Source organism: Leuciscus leuciscus (assembly GCF_965113295.1).
Source record: "Leuciscus leuciscus genome assembly, chromosome: 11".
Taxonomy (NCBI): Eukaryota; Metazoa; Chordata; class Actinopteri; order Cypriniformes; family Leuciscidae; genus Leuciscus; species Leuciscus leuciscus.
The window spans coordinates 13,743,660-13,756,495 of NC_138735.1; the positions used below are offsets into that span (position 1 = coordinate 13,743,660).

Genomic DNA, 12,836 nt, shown 5'->3' on the forward strand with positions numbered 1-12,836 from the left:
GATGAGAAGTGGGAATGGTTTAGACTAGAGGATGGACTTCAGGGAGCCATTTTTGTTCTTTTGCGTGAAGGCGGACTGGGAAATTCATTACAGGGTCAGTAAGAGCCTGCTGTTTTTAAAGAGTCTCTGCAGTATGCTGGCCTCTTGGCCTTCTCCTCAGGCATGGAGTTTTAATTGAAGCCTGAAGCTCAAATACCAAAGGAGGCCTCTCTGAGGCCACAGATAATCACGGCTGTATTGAACTGCGGTGCCATCTCACGTCAGCCAGGTCTTGCTATGTACCACATGTGTCAAAGGAAGAAATGAAACATTTCCAGATGTATAGTTATTAAGGGCTAAAATAAACAAATAAAAAGTTTGTTTTGATGTGACCTTTTGTGGTTTGGGTGAAAACTGAAAAGCCATTTGTTTATATGGCAAAAAATGCCTTTTTACCCCAGACTACAAAAAATGTACATTGATTGATCGATTGATTGATTGATTGATTGATTGATTATGGATAACTCTGTAAAACAAACTATGATATACTGTATAGGCATGTTGATGAATTATAATTATTTTATTTATATTATAACAGTAATACAAATCCTATAAATATATGCAATTATTAATACAATTATATGCTGAAAACAACAAAATATGTTTTGGATTCTGCTGTCATTCTGTCCCCACTTGTCATCTTAACCAGCAAAACTTCCTTTATCAATCAACTTCAACTAGCAGGTCTTCAAAAAAAAAAATTATGCTCATCTAGGCTGGTCTTTTTATCAGGAAGTGCTTTTTAGTCTCCATGAACATAGATAAACGGTTTATTATTCACATTAAACTAGGCTTTTTTTTTTTTTTTTTTTTTTTTTTTTGAGTTACATAAAATGAATTCTAAAATAAAAATTATTAATCATATTTTGTATTCCTTATAAAACCTCCACTTCATGTTGGTGGCTGAGAATTACTAAACATAGGTGCTAGTTTTTTGTTTTTTTTTGCTCTTTCACTTTATCATTTTGTTTTTTGATTTCTGTTTGCTTTCCAAACCTGTTTTAAAGACATTTTCATGTACTCTCCCAGATGCCTACATGGTCCACCAGCAGAATGCCTCCTGGCTCTGGTGGCGCACCATACTGAGGATGCATATTCATCCTTAAAAACTGCCACTCTGATATCCCACAAGCAGAACACGCTCGCTCCAGTCATTCCCCACCGCCAGTCCTGCAATTCGGTGCCAACATCTCCAATTTAGAAATTCCGCAAAGCTCTTTCTGCACGTGAATGAGGAAACGAGGCACATTACGGCTCAATGCGAGAGCCGAGGCAAAGCAGAACAACGGAGACAATTAAGGAAGCCCCCCTAACCCCTCCCTCACTACTTAAGACAAAATACCCACATCGAATTAATTTGGAATTTCTTCTTACATTCACACAACCAATCAGAGATGCATATTCCATGCATTCAGTCCGGGCGTCAGTCGAGATCTTTTCATCCGCTCTGTTCATTTCTTCTGGGGAAGACAGGAATTAGCCACAACACTTTGTGCAGCTAAACTGATTTTGTATTTGCATTGAGAAGCACTGTGTCAGTCTTTCTCTTATTCTCCTTCCTTTTTTGTGCGTGTATATGTGTGTGTTTGTGTGTTATTTTAAGCATGTTGCCAAAAGTTTATTTTTAGGATGAATTTCTAGGACCTGTATCACTCTGTAGCTAAAGATTAGAAGGAAGATAGAGGGAACACATGAAAGAGAGAAAAAAAAAAGCAGTTTAAAGGTTTGCATATAAAATTTGGCACCATTTTTTAATCAAAAAATTTACATTTTGTTAATTAGTCACCCTCATGTCCTTTCAAACTCATGATTTCTCTTTGAAACATAAAAGAGGTTTATTCATGACAACTTTCAAAAAAAGTTTTAGCATGTTAATGAATTTGTTAATGTATTTGGTCTTGGTAGACTAGATCTGATACGCCGCTGCTGTTGCTGCTGCTGCAGAACAAGTATGGACTTGCTACTCCTAATAGATACACAGACACGCTCCTGTGAGCATTTAAGACATGCTGATGCTGCATAAATAGACATACATAAATCCCGTAACAGATCTAGGCATGTGGAGCTGGGGGAGGTGGAGAGTTTCAGAGTAAATCTGACTACCCTGCAGTAAACACTGAACCAGACTATTTAAATGTATAGCAAGCAGTCCCATTGGCTGCAGGATCAGCATAGGCCAATCAGCATGTGGTAATGTTGTGATTGCTTGCAGATTGCATGTAAAGGACCTATCAACCTGCGCCCTCCAGAGTTTCATGACTGAGCTAGATATAGCTAGAGATAGCTGAATGTCTAGGCGTCACATTTTTCCATATGATGAAAAGTGAATGGGGCCTGTCAAGATCCAGTAATAACAACGAATCACTATAAATGTATCATGAAAGAAGTCCGGTCGGTGTATGTTGCATTCATTTGTTTTTTTCTTCTATTTAATATATAAAAAATAAATAAATAACATGAAAAAAAACTATGCTTTTTTTAGTATGTAAAAAAAAAAAAAAAAAAAAAAAAAATTATTAAACAAGAAAAGAAGAACTTGCCTTGATTTTTAATTTTTACATTCAGGGGTAGAAAATGGGAAAACAACTTAAAGGGATACTCCACCGTTTTTTCATATTAAACTATGTTATTCCCTTAACTAAGACGAGTTGATACATACCTCTCTCATCTCGGTGCGTGCACTCAATCGCTCTGACGCGCGGTGACACTCTGATAGTACTTAGCTTAGCCCAAGTACAGTCGTGCCCAGAATTAATCATACCCCTGGTAAATATGATCAAAAATGGCTGTAAAAAATAAATCTGCATCGTTTATCCTTTTGATCTTTCATTCAAAAAAATTGGCAAAATCCTAACCTTTCATTTAAGTAAAAGAATTGAAAGTGGGGGGGAAATCACATTATAAAATAAATGTTTTTCTCCAAAACACGTTGGCCACAATTATTCATACCCTTTTATTAAATACCTTTTTGCAATCTCCTTATGCCAAGATAACTGCTCTGAGTCTTCTCCTATAATGCCTGATGAGTTTGGAGAACACCTGACCAGAGATCAGAGACCATTCCTCCATACAGAATCTCTCCAGATCCTTCAGATTCCCAGATCCATGTTGGTGCTTCTTCTCTTCAGTTCACCCCACTCATCAGGTCAGGGAACTGGGACGGTCATGGCAGAAGCTTCATTTTGTGCTCCCAAACACATTTTTGTGTTGATTTTGATGTTTGTTTTGGATCGTTGTCCTGATGGAAGATCCAACCACGGCCCATTATACGATTTCTAGCAGAAGGCGTCAGGTTTTGATTTTTTATCTGTTGATATTTGATAGAATTCACAATTCAGGTCTCTGAATAAGAAGTCCAGGACCTCCAGCAGAAAAATAGGCCCACAACATTAAAGATCCAATGGTATATTAAATTGTACACATGGGGTACTTTTTATCCTTGTGTTCACCAAACCCATCTAGTGTGTTTGCTGCCAAAAAGCAATTTTTTTAGTTTCATCTGACCACAGAACCCTGTGCCGTTTGAAGTTCCAGTCATGTCTGACAACTGAATATGCTGGAGTTTGTTCTTGGATGAGCGAGGAGCATTTTTCTTGAAACCCTCCCAAACAACATGTGGGGATGTAGGGGTTGTTTGATTTTTTTTTAATAGGCTTTCTGACCCCAAGACTTAACTAATCTCTGCAATTCTCCATCTGTGATCCTTGGAGAGTCTTTGGCCACTCAAACTTTCATCCTCACCGTCCATTAAGACAATATAGACACACGTCCTCTTCCTGGCAGATTCGTAACATCTTTAGTTGATTGGAACTTCTTAATTATTGCCCTGATGGTCAAAATGGGGATTTTCAATTCTTTAGCTATTTTCTTACATCCACTTTCTATTTTGTGATGCTCAACAATCGTTTGCTGCACATCAGAACTATTTTCTTTGGTTTTATTCATTGTGATGGATGATTCAGGGAATTTGGCCTTTGTGCTTCCTCATATTTAAACTCCTGTGAAACAAGAAGTCATAGCTAGACAATTTCATGTTCTTAGTCACCCTGATGTGCTAAAAAAGGTAAATATTAATGGGAATATACTTCAGAGATATTTTATTCATAAAAAATTCTAGGGGTATGAATAATTGTGGCCAACGTGTTTTGGAGAAAAACATTTATTTCATAATGTGATTTCCCCCCCATTTTCAATTCTTTTACTTCAATGAAAGGTTAGATTTTTGCCAATTTTTTTAATGAAAGATCAAAAGGATAAACGATGCAGATTTATTTTTTACTGCCATTTTTGATCATATTTACCAGGGGTATGATTAATTCTGGCCACGACTGTATATTCAATGGTATCTGACAGCAATGAATTTAGAAGTGACCAAACACATCAACGTTTTCCCTATTTAAAAACAGTTACACGAGTAGTTATACGATCAAGTATGGTGACACAAAATAAAACGTGGCGCTTTTCTAAGCGGGTTAAAAAGGATAACTATAATGTATGGCGGAATAGCACTTTCGGGAGTAATTTGACTCGGCGCAGTAAAAAGTCACGCCTGATCCTCTTCCCACTATTGACAGAAGTGAGAGGAAGAGGATCAGGCGTGACTTTTTATTGACTTCGGGAATGAAACGCCCCTTACCACTGATTGGTCAGGCAAAGATTAAACAGTGCTGTCATCATGTCTTCTTCAGTTCTGTTCAACAGAATAATAGTCATTTGTTGCTAGTTGTGCGAATTCTTAAAGTGTTTATTGCAACTGAATTTCATCTCTTTCTCATCAAACAACCAGACTAATGGCCTGACACAAACCGTACCACGACAGAGCCTAGGCAGGGCTTTCTTCTGTGTAGACATAGGTTCACTATGGCTAACTACCCGTGCCAGAGAAATAAACTTTTATAAGTGTTTATTTCGGAAATATGAATGTATCTCATTTGCTCCCACATTACCCAGTAGTCTACTCATTTAGCACACCTCCTGTTCTATTTAGCTGGCCGACTCTCAAACTCTGTGTGGCAAAGCTCCACGACGCACTGGACAGCGTGGAGCAAATGCATTTACATTGTAATGAAGCACAGACTTGTATCTTTATAAGTGTCAATACAGCAGTCATAACTGCAATACGCTGAGTTTATTTCATTAATATTGAGTATTAATTGATGTCACTGAAAATGGTGTGTTTAATTTTATCTGCCATCTACTGTAAACTTCCAAAGCAAAGTCACAGAACCGTTGTGCGACTGACTCTCAGCATAGGCACGCAGAGTGGTGTTTAATTCCAGAGTGGTGTTGAATGAATCTGAGTCTTTGAACCAATCGGTTGAGTGAGTGATTCACTGACCCATATAGACAGCCACTTGATTTTTATTCCTGAATGAATCAGGCAACAATGGCAACAAAGGTGGGAAAAGGCGGAATGGCAGAATGGAAAAAAAAAACCTTGGGAGAACCCAAGCTCAGTCGGGGCGCCAGTTCTCCTCTGGCCAATGAACGAACAGTGTATGATTATGATTCAGGCAGCATTATAGGTCAGAAGTCAGATTGGGTTAGAAAAATCCGAATATTATCCAGTTCCATCTGGTTGAAGATTGGAGTAACGCCGGTATGCAGACGGGTTTGTCAAGGATCCGTGTCGATGAGGCCTTCACAGGGGAGAGTCTAGTAGACACAATCTCTGCTGACACTTCAGGGATGCGTTGTGGTCGTGTCTAGGTGCAGGTCCGCCATCTGGACTGGATACGGTCCAGATCCGGATGACTACATCATGCGTTTGTGGTCGTGTCTAGGCGCAGGTCCACCATCTGATCTGGATACGGCCTGGATCCAGCTGATTACAGTAAACCTCGGAATAAGCAGAAAGACTAACATTAGTTTACATGCCATTCTTCTTATGATGTAACGAGTACACCGGCTGTTATAGGAAGTTTTCCTGGTTCCTAATAATCATTTAACTGATTTGAATAATAGGAATGTATAATTTTCCATGTGTATGCCCGGTTAAAGAGATGTGTTTTTAGCCTAGATTTAAACTGAAAGAGTGTGTCTGCTTCCCGGACAATGTTAGGAAGACTGTTCCAAAGTTTAGGTGCTAAATAGGAAAAGGATCTACCGCCAGCAGTCGATTTTGATATTCTAGGTAGAATCAGAGGCTAGGTCAGAGTTTTGAGATTGCAATAGACATGAAGGACTATAATGTGTTGAGAGCTCGTTCAAGTACTGGGGAGCTAAACAATTTAGTACTTTGTAAGTAATCAGCAATATTTTAAAATGTATACGATGTTTAATATGGAGCCAATGCAGTGTTGACAGAACCGGGCTAATATGGTCAAACTTCCTGGTTCTAGTAAGAACTCTAGCTGCTGCATTTTGGACCTGCTGTAGTTTGTTTATTATGCGTGCAGGGCAACCACCTATAAGAGCATTACAATAATCTAGCCTTGAGGTCATGAACGCATGAACTAACTGTTCCGCATTTTTCATTGAGAGCATATGACGTAATTTAGATATAATTTTAAGATGGAAGAATGCGGTTTTACAGATGCTAGAAACGTGGCTTTCAAATGAAAGATTGGTATCAAAGAGCACACCCAGGTTCCTAACCGATGACGAAGGCTTGACAGAGCAGCCATCAATTGTTAGACAGTATTCTAGGTTAGTACGTGCAGAGGTTTTTGGTTCAATCATTAGTTCTCTTTTTTTTTTTTTTCAGAATTAAGTCATTAGAAATTACTAGTAATCCAAATTTTTATATCAGCTATGCATTCCGTTAATTTCTTGAATTGGCAAGTTTCGTTGGTGCGAAGAGATGTGGAGCTGAGTATCGTCAGCATCAGGGGCGTCGGACTGGGGGTAAAACCAGGACTGATTACCAGGGCCCCAAGGGGAGAGAGGGCCCTTGAAAAGTCTGGAATATATTTTATTTGGAACACGGGGGCCCATCAGGACTGCCTATACATAGGGCCCGGGATCTTGTGCTACGCCCCTGGTCAGCATAACAGTGAAAACTAATCCCATGCTTCCTAATGATATCTCCCAAGGGTAGCATGTACAGAGTGAACAGCAACGGTCCTAGTACTGAGCCTTGTGGTACTCCATACTGAACTTGTGATCGAGAAGACATTTCTTCATTTACTGCTACAAATTGATAACGGTCAGATAAGTATGATTTAAACCATGCTAATGCAATTCCACTAATGCCAACATAATTTCCGAGTCTATTTAAAAGAATGTTGTGGTCAAAGGTATCAAATGCAGCACTAAGATCAAGTAACACTAATAGAGAGATACAACCACGATCGGATGATAAGAGCAAATCAGTTGTAACTCTAATGAGAGCGGTCTCATATGGTACGGTCTAAATCCTGACTGGAAATCCTCGCAGATACCATTTCTTTCTAAAAAGGAACAGAGTTGTGAGGATACTGCTTTTTCTAGCATCTTTGACAAAAAGGGTAGATTTGAGATCGGCCTGTAGTTGACTAAATTTCTAGGATCAAGTTGGGTTTTTTTTATAAGAGGTTTAATAATAGCCAGCTTTAAAGTTTTCGGTACATATCCTAGTGACAAAGATGAATTAATGATATTAAGAAGAGGATCTATGACCTCTGGAAGCATTTCTTTCAGTAGCTTAGTCGGTATAGGTTCTAACATACATGTTGATTTAGATGATTAAACGAGTTTAGACAATTCTTCTTCTCCTATTGCAACGAATGAATGGAATTTTTCCTCAGGGACACTACAATGCACTGCCTGATGCAATACTGTAGTAGATGATTGCATATTTATAATTTTCTCTCTAATATTAGCAATCTTGTAAATAAAGAAGTTCATAAAGTCATTACTGCTATGCTCTTTGGAAACTTCAGAAGTAGAAGCTTTATTACTTGTTAATTTAGCCACTGTGTCAAATAAATACCTAGGGTTGTGTTTGTTTTTTTCTTTAGCCCTATTCGAACGGAACTAGTTTAACATGGATAAGTGTGGTAAAGTAATTATTACCAGAGCTTCTCAGTGATTTTAGTCCAGTCCGAATGTGCCATGTCAGCAATCAAGGTCCGGAAAAATTACCTCAGGTAATACTCATCCCGTGCGAATAGAACCGCTGTAAATATGTACGTAAATATTCCCTAATTTCCTGTTTAAAAATAGTTTTCCACGGTTTTTCCAAGTATGGAGACGTTTGAAAAAGCATTCAGTTGCGTTCTAGGCAGTGAGACAAATCTGTGGCAAAACTCAAGTGTTTTCCACACACCATTTAGATCAAAAAGAAGGTCGAACGCACTTTTTAGAGGCACAACATTTATTTTTAGCGTTAGATAAGTGCCTATTACCAACTTACAATCTGAATGTATTTAATACATCCGACCGGACCTAACTGTTTTATATAGATACAAAGGTTATATATATATATATATATGTGTGTGTGTGTGTGTGTGTGTGTGTGTGTGTGTGTGTGTGTGTGTGTGTGTGTTTGCGCACATGATGATGATCAGGAAGCAACTTATTACTCACATGATGACAGGGAGGTGACGGCGGTGCGTAAATCGAGTTACCCCTCCCACTTCTTCTAGTTTTACTATGATATCTTGCGAATTGGCCATTATTATCACAGATGTCTTGTGGTAAAATTACATCACCCCACCTCTCTATGTTAATCTAGTCCTGTCCGAATAGGGCTTAACTGTACGTTCACACCGCCGCCGGCGAGAGCGGCAAAATTCGCTCTCGCCGCCCTGCCAACGACGCTGGAGAAAGATTCAAGGACGCTCTGATGCTCTGACGTAGATCGAAGTGGACCAATAGGCTTGTTTGAGATGAGCAAAATCTGCGCAGAATCGATCAGCGGTGATCAGCGCGACATGCATGCCGGTTAGAAATGTGTCCGAGTGCGGTCCGCCTTGCTCTGATGTCATGCTGACGTATGTCAAAAATCTCTCGCGAGCGCAAGGCGCACCTGTCGGATTCTGCAGTCGAGCGCAGTTGCTCTCCACTGACTGCGCTGATCAAAAGCACGATGGGAAACGACTTGCTGACGACACAGCTTAATGTTCATTGGTTTAAACAACCGTGATGTATTGTTCTCTTTTAAAATGTTTGATTTTAAAACTCTGATATCATGTTTTATGTGTATACGTTATGTGTGAATATTCCCAAACTATCTAACAGTGCGATCTCTATGGGTTATGCAATGTAATTTTTATAAAAAAGAAAAGAAAAAGAAAACAACAACACATGTATTAAAGAAAAAAAGATTGATAAACATGTATTTGGAATGGAATTAAATAAGTAGGCTACTTTGGGTGTCTTGTTCATTATATTTATTTTCATATAAAAGCAACAGAACTTAAATTCCATCCAGTTTATTAGCAACACTGTGCACGAGCGTGAATCCGGTGAATCCCGCGATATCCATCTTTGATCTCGCAGGTGTCAGATCCACTACGAGAAGAGAGAACTGTCCGTCTTGCCTGCGCTTTTTTCACTCCTCCCCTCACTGCAGCCGCCTACTCTCGCGTACATTTCAGGCGAGGCAAGGCGCATCTCAAACAAGCCTATTGTTTACATGATTGCGTTCTCTGGAATCCTCTCAGGCGGAGGACTTCTACATTCTGACTGGTTGCCGCCGAACCGCGTCATAGCTTATTACCATAAAGTTGACCTGACTTCAACTCTCCTCGCCGCTCTCACTGTCCAAGACGTGCCGCGCCGCCCTCGCCGGAGCTCGCCATCGGCTCTCATTGAAAATGAATGACTTCCAGCCACTTTGACACTATCGCCGGCGGCGGTGTGAACGCACAGTAAGAGAGTTGAAAAATAAGCAGATCTAGCAGTTTTTAAGGCTTTTCTGTACGCAATCATGCTCTCTCTACGAAATTCGAAAAATGTCTAGTTTTGTTTTCTTCCAGTTTCGCTCCATTTTTCTGGCCGTTGGACTATTTTATTTATTACTAAGTGCAAAGGAGCAACTGTGTCTAAAGTGCTGGAAAAGAGAGAGCCAAAAGTTTATTTCGCAATATCGAGTTCTTCTAAGCTATCTGGGATGCTGAGGAGATGAAACTGATCAGGAATATTATTAATAAAGCAATCTTTAGTGGCAGAAGTGATAGTTCTAACATATTTGTAACACGGAGTCAGCTTTGCAACCTTGGCTAAATGAAGTTTACACGAGACTAGATAATGATCTGAGATGTCATCGCTCTGCTGCAGAATTTCAATGGCATTAACATTAACATTCCATGTGACAATATTAGATCTAAAGTATGATTATGACAATGAGTGGGTCCTGACACGTGTTGTCTAACTCCAGTAGAGTTCAGAATGTCTCTAAATGCCAATCCCAATGCGTCTTTTTTCGTTATCTACGTGTATATTAAAATCACCAACAACTAGGACTTTATCTGCAGCCAGTACTAACTCCGATAAAAAAATCTGCAAATTCTTTGCCTAAAAGTGAAGGTGAAATTGACGTGACGTGTGGCCAAGTATGGTGTCCCATGCTTGGAATTTGTGCTCTGTGCACACACACAGTATTGAACACACACACGGGCTGGGGCACCCTGGGAGATTTGGGGTTTGGTGCGTAATGAGTTGTGGGTAATGAGAGTGGAAGAGAGCACTGTTTATTCACTCCCTTCACCTACATTTCCTGCCAGTACTGAGATTTGAACCTGCGACCTTCGAGTTACAAGTCAGATTCTCTAACCATTAGGCCACATCTCTAACCATTGACTTGCCGCCGCCTACTGGCGACATTTCATGATCCAAGTATTGTTTCATTTTGTCATTCATTCATTTCATATTTCTGTATTCAAAATGTTGTTTAAGACATTAATCTAATTTCATTATGCTTGTGTCTTTAAGACCCAAGGAGAGATACTTGGCAGTAATTTCCACGCTGCCAGAACAGTTTAAAAAAAGAATCATAAAATCATAGCTTGCAAACACACATAATTCGTTTGCATGTGATCATAGGAACAAGAGAGAAATGGAATCTCCTGTCTGCTCAGTTCCCTCCACATATATATATATATGAGAGGTTTTATTAACAAAGTTCAGGAAGAGCACGTTCAAATGATCTACCCAATCAGTACGATTGGAGGCCTATATATATACTGCCGACTCACCTATTTTCCTCAACAGTCTTTTCTGCATTCCTCTGCCACCCTGACTCCTCACTTTAGGCTAGTTCCTATCCCAGCCTAGCCTGGCTAACGTCGGGAACCACATGTTCATTTTCTCGTATTTGAGGCGTGGTTTACGAATGCCCAGAGCCGTTTATTGGGCGCTATGAATGTCTATCAAATGCGCCTGTACGTAGCTCATAGCGAATCGCTTCAATTATACCAGATGACGTATGTAGAGTGACAGAAATTCGACGAGGAAAAAGACGATGGGTCAAAGATTTATTTGTACACGATGGCGTTTAGCGAATATTACCGTTTGTGCAAGATAAACATGAGGGTAGAGGTAACGTCGAGTCTGATGCCATGTTGGAACCATAGATATAAACAAACTGCTTCGGTGTCGTCATCGTCTTGCTGCTCCCTCCCCGTTCTGTGATTGGTTCCCTTTTTCAGGGGAAAATCTGGTCCTTGGTGTCCAGGCTGCCAAGCAGCGTGAATAAAATTGCGCCGCGAGCAAGGCAGCATGGGGAAACCCAGGCTAATCCCAGCCAGGGATACGGGGGAGTACTCTGGGTTCAGGCCACATTCCGAGATCGGAGCCCTCCCCCGGACAGCACACCAAATACACATACTATTTTACTCTAATTATAAGTGTAGTTCACACTTACAATAATTTCGAGCAAAACCCGTCTCCCGCTCCTCAGCCAGATCAACTCGTGATATGCGAGACGAGCAAGAAGCACTTTAATGGAAAACAACTCACAGTGCTCACACTCGCCATGCTCAAACACAAGCGCTCAAAGCAGAACTCATGCGTATCATAACCAGGGATGGTCCGTGAACATGGAGGAATGCATCTTCTGATTGTTTGCGACATGACATATTTCTTCACACTGACAGCTGGAACGCTAACTCTTAACAAAGTGGACAGATAGAAAGTGTAGCACACACACAATACGGTTCTCTGAAGACAAAGAAAACCTGAAAGCACAACTGTTTCACGTCTATTTACAGCCTCTCACGAGCGCGCATCATCAGAAGTTATTTAAAGTTTTTAGCGTGTTTGCCACACATACTTCACAACTGGTCAAACAAAGATGTTTTCCCATAGCACTAAACTACGGTGACTGGGAGGGGACATGTTCGGTTCCCTTAGTTTTGTCGTGGCCACAACATATAAACTTGTGGGAACGTGATAATAAGTTGTTGCCACGAGATATTCATTCGTGGGAACGTCATATTAAGTCATGGGAACTTGATAATAAATCGTGGCCACGAGATCATTTTGTTGAGGTAACAACATCATTATCCACGACTTCATATTTTGAGAGAACGGCATCTATTTCTCGTGGCCACGAGTTACCACACCGGTCAATACTGCAACCATACAGCAGTCGGAGATGGAGATGACTGATGAAATAACATTTTACTTTGAATTAGGAATGTCATATAAAGATATAGTGCGGTCTCTGGCATTAAGACATGGGTACGTAAGTGAAAGACACCTGAAGCGCACTCTTAAGTTGAATGGGCTTTTTCGTCGGAAATTTGCTAGCTTGAATGAAATACTCTGGTCACGAATAAAGTCCCGTTTAAGACAATAAACAAAAACAAATTACGAGAAACTTAAATGAACAAATAACAAAGTAAATTATGACCGGGGTAAAAGTCAAGTCA

At 40.0% G+C, this 12,836-nt stretch overlaps 1 protein-coding gene across 1 annotated transcript in view; it reads left to right on the forward strand.

Moving 5' to 3' along the window:
• gli3 (GLI family zinc finger 3) overlaps positions 1 to 12,836 on the forward strand; it is a 181,699-nt gene that overhangs the window by 131,989 nt on the left and 36,874 nt on the right. The gene's annotated exons all lie outside the window — the stretch shown is intronic.